Source organism: Anneissia japonica, unplaced genomic scaffold (assembly GCF_011630105.1).
Source record: "Anneissia japonica isolate Jap-2015-1 unplaced genomic scaffold, ASM1163010v1 scaffold8878_len57093_cov105, whole genome shotgun sequence".
Classification (NCBI taxonomy): Eukaryota; Metazoa; Echinodermata; class Crinoidea; order Comatulida; family Comatulidae; genus Anneissia; species Anneissia japonica.
Window position 1 is genome coordinate 43,601 of NW_022748415.1, and position 5,186 is coordinate 48,786.

The 5,186-nt window shown below is 32.0% G+C and overlaps 1 protein-coding gene across 1 annotated transcript in view; it reads right to left on the minus strand.

The window, feature by feature from the left end:
• The window catches only part of LOC117120894 (gamma-butyrobetaine dioxygenase-like), a 22,596-nt gene that overhangs the window by 16,297 nt on the left and 1,113 nt on the right, over positions 1-5,186 (minus strand). The gene's annotated exons all lie outside the window — the stretch shown is intronic.

Sequence of the window (5,186 nt, forward strand, 5' to 3'; positions counted from 1 at the left end):
TGATTTATTTTAGATCTAAGTTGTATTTTCTTTCGTTAAGTTCTTTCATTTGTTTAGCTTTAAGTTGTTGTTTTACTCTTTGTTCATAAGTTCTTTCATTTGTTTAGCTTTAAGTTGCTGTTTTACTACTGATGTAAAAGTGTAATGTCAATAAATATTATTATTATTATTATTATTATACTCAAAGCAATCAAATACACGCCATCTTGTATTATGTAACATCTCGTAATTAAAGAGATGTCGAGTAAAGCTAAGTACTGATTTCAACTTTGCGTTCATTGGCCGATGAGCCAATGAACATTATATATAATGGAACTGATATATGAACTTGAACCTGAGGAATGACTGTATATCAAATTTTCTAACTTCGGCTTGAGAGTTTAGATGAAATTACAAGTCTGTCTTCCGAAGAATGTTCTAGGCCTAGTCCAACCTCAACGCGGTACAAAGCACCAAGCCCCATACAGGACACAAGCCCTTTGTTTAAATCTCTTTGTTTGAGTCCAGTGAAGCCCAGCTGTTTGGTCATTGTGTTTGTGGTGTCAGACATTTTTCATGAAGGTAACTGTCTATTATCATCTCAAGTTTACTAGTTAATTGTGAATGAATTTCATTCAACAACACCATTATGAATCCAACACAACAGCCTGTTGCAGCACAGTCCCCAAAACCCACTACTAGTGGTACTAGTACTAGTAAAAAAATTACAACTAAGACGATAACATGTCTTGACGATCAATGCTCATTTGACATAATAATCGACAAAAATGGAAACTCCACAATCAAATGTACACTATGCCTAAGGGCACTAACAATTTTACTAATTTAAATTATTTTATAGCCATTACTTATTTCCCATGTGAAGGAACCGATCACAACCTAACAGACGAAATGTATGTTGCCCTCTTAGCAGAGAGTATAGAGATCAGTCAAAACAATGAGGAAGCAAAAATTATAATACTCGGAGACTTCAATGGTAAAATTGGTAGTTTAATTACCAACGGTGATGATACTACTAACTATAACGGCCAAGGCCTTATTGATTTTAGTAATGATAGCGATCTACTTATTCTAAACTGTAGTGATAAATGCACTGGTAAATTTACCTGGTTCCAAAACCAACACAAAAGCATACTAGATTATGGCCTTGTGTCAAATAATGTTTACGATAACATAAATGAATTCTTAACTGATGACCATGGTATTTTCAACTTAGGCAGTGACCATAATATGATCACTATCGAAATGGATATTCAACCAACACACAAAATTCAAACCGTGAAAACCATTGATTACTGTTGGAATATAAAACATGATCAAGATTGGACACCGTTCCAAGAAGATCTTGTTTCTAGATTTAATAACTGGGACCCTGATCAGTTAAGTGCTAATGAAGCATGGGACACATGGAAATCTCGCGTCCTATTCTCCGCTAAAAAATACTATAGGATATAAAAACAAACCTAATAGCAAACCATGGTTTGATAATGAAATTGAAATTGCTATTAAAAAAAGAAAAGACGCTTGTCGTACACACAGACATTATTATAAAAATATAAACAATAAAGATTTCAACAAAAGTATATGTGATATCCTCTGGAAAGATTACCAAACAAAACGTAATGAATGTAAAACTTTAATAAGACAAAAAGTTATGAAAAGACGAGTAGATAAATGCTCAAAAATAATGGAAAATGTGGACCCCAGTCACGAGAATTCTGGTCAACTTTGAAAGGGAATAAGCAAAGTAACAATATCACATCGATTTTGATTCCAGGAACTGACAAAGTAACATCAGACGTATCAATGATAAAATCAACACTTGTCAGCTATTTCAAAACGTTAAGCAAAACGAACGTAATTCAGAAAATGAGAACTTAAATGATTACACCCTTACAAATAATAATTACCAACTTAAAGATAACTCAGAATTTAATGACCCGACTCTTAAAAAACTCGCGTTTACACGAGATGACATAAGGTATGCGATTTCGCTTTGTAAGAACAACAAAAGCCCAGGCATAGACACAATCACTAATGAATTGATAAAGAATGGAGGTCAAGTAATGATCACTTCATTATATAAACTATTTAAAAGGCTCGCTTTTCTAGAATGTATCCCAGATGATTGGAACAATGGCACAATCATCCCCATATTTTAAAAAAGGCGACCGACATAACTTAGACAACTATAGGGGTATAACTTTGAACTCCAGTGTTGCAAAAGTTTATAGCAGAATAATTTCCCGAACTTTATCTGAATTCATTGAAAACAATGATTTATTAACTGAGGTACAAGGGGGATTCCGTAGAGATAGGCGATGTGAAGACCATATCTTCACTTTAAAGAGTATAATCGCCACTCGCAAAGCTGAGGGGAAGAAGACCTTTCTAGCCTTTTTAGATTTCAGAAAGGTATTTGATACGGTTTGGAGGGAGGGTCTCATGAAAGTACTAAACGCGATTGGTATAAAAGGAAATTTATTTAATATAATACGAAACTCATATGAAAATATTAATTGTAAAATAAAGTTTGGTGATATTGAAACTGAGTTCTTTAACATTGAAGAGGGCGTAAAACAGGGATGTTCTCTTTCCCCAACTTTATTTTCAATTTATAATAATGAATTATGTAAAATGTTACAAAATAGGAATTTAGGAGTGAACATATTTAACAATACATTTAACTGTCTTTTTTGGGCACAGACGATGTTGTTCTTATTGGTGAAAATGAGAAGACCTCAATACGCTTTTACAAATCACTACTGAGTTCTCAAAACAATGGAAAATGTCTTTCAACTACAGTAAATCTAATATTCTTATTACCGGACAAAGAGTCAATATACATAAAAAATGGAGGTTAGGTGACAGTTACATATCTGAAACTGAAAAATACAGATATCTAGGTGTGATAATCTCACGTACGATGTCTGACAATTCTCACATCAATGAAGTAGTTAAAAAGGGCAATCGCGTAATTACATACATTAAATCAATCATAAATGAACAAGATGATTTCAATAGGGTATACTACGGGGATCTATTATGGAAGTCCATTGGAATCCCCACAATTAACTACGCTTGTTCGATTTGGTTTTGTAACGGTAAAATAGCAAAGGCAAAAGTTGAAAATTTGCAATATTTAATGGCAAGAAGCATTCTAAAAGCACCGCGAAACATTGCCAAGGAAGCACTCTACGGTGATCTAGGGTGACAGTCAATTGAATCATTACATAATTACTCGCGTGTTAAATATCTATATCGCTTACAGATAATGGATGATAGTAGATGGACAAAAAATTTTATTTAATGCAATAAAATTGGTTGACAAACAATTGAAATGGGGATGGTTAAATCAAGTCCGAGGAACTTTAAAAAAATGTAATATGGAAGACATACTATATAATGAACCGAGTTTTAACTGGTCACTAAAGTTAAAAGTTGAAATTATAAACAACGACAATAAATAATGGCAAAAAAGAGCACAATCAAAATCCTCATTACTATATTATAATATGTATAAAGAAAAACCATTGCTTGAACCATATCTTCTTGACCAAACCGACTTTAAACGAAGTAGTCTAAAATTTCAAGCTCGCTCGAATATGCTAAACCTCGAGGGTAGAAAAGAAGTCTGGTCGCCTACAAATTCGGGGATATGTAAACTGTGTAATGACAACACTAAAGAAACTATAGTACACTTCATACTAGAATGTAATAGTTTAAATGAATTAAGAGAGGAATGTTTTGAAAGCCTTAAGACTGACCTAATTCTTGATGAATGATTTTCATTCTTTGTTGACACCTGCTGCAAAACATATTTACAGAAGGCTTGGGAAGCCCGAACAGACTTTTACAAGAAAACCCCCCCAAATTTGAACTGAAGAATAATTACTAAATGTAAAAATACGGTACTGTAGAAAATTTGCTTACTACGGTATTGTGGTTTTATGTTTTAATTTACAGTACATTTTAAACTTAGATAAGTACTTTATTTTTTTTTATTTACCCTAAAGTTTTTTTTTTTTTTTTTTGTTAAATTCTGTGTTTGATTCTTTGATCCCATTTGTTTTTTTAACTTTTTCTTTTGTTGCGAACTTTGCTATGATTTGCACTTTGAATTTTACTTCATGTAATTAATTTTGGGTAATCTACAGTTTGGGGGGAGGGGGTAAGAGGAGCCGATGTTTCAATTTGTTTTACATTTCATCATGTATCTTTTATTTTATTCTATTTATTTTGCTGTAAAGAATCTTGTAACCGATAAAATGTATACCTTTCTCAAACTGTGTCATTACTACTCTGTTCGATAATTACACTGCTTACTGCATATTTGAATTTGATTCTTTTTTTTTACATCATTAAGCTTATTGTTTAATTTTACATTTATATTAATTTGTTAATTAAGTTAATTAAGTTGTTTTTTTTTTAAATCTCTTTATCTTTAATTTTCTTGTAAGATCGTTTTACATTTTGTTCATTTTATGTATATTGTATGGACGCACCACCTTGCTAGGTGTGTGCCACTGATCTAAAAGTGAGTTCAATAAATACTGAAATAAATACTGAAATACTGAGAGTGACGCTACGTCACAGATTTCCGGTCACTGCTCTCTTACCAGAGATGGCAACGTCACGATTTCAACTACGCGTTTATTGGTCAATGAGGTTTTTGACAAACACTCCCAAACACCTTGAAAGCAACAGTGCTAAATGGGTTTTTAATAGGAACACCATGGTAACGCACAGATCAGAAGATCGCCGAAAATCTAACGTTAGTTTATCGAGGGCGGGTTGGTCTAATGTGAAAAATGTTTTTGACCTCTGAAATCAAGATGAAAAAAAAAAGTGTATTAAAATAGGTCTATGCATTACAGTGCAGTAGCATATAGTACTTTCGTGTTGTTACTGTTCCAGGTACCGATAATATACAGACTTATAGTATAGTATAGTAAATCATGTTTTTAACACAGGAAACTCTCATATGGTAACTAAAACAATGCTAGTCCTGAGTATTACTAGTACTACTGCATTTCACATTGCATTTATTATATTATGTGCTTGTTTTTATTTATTTATCTACTTTTATTTACTTTATTTTATTATTACATATTTTTATTTTTTATTTTTTTATTTATTTATTTTTTTATTTATTTATTTATTTATTTATTTATTTTTTTTTTTTT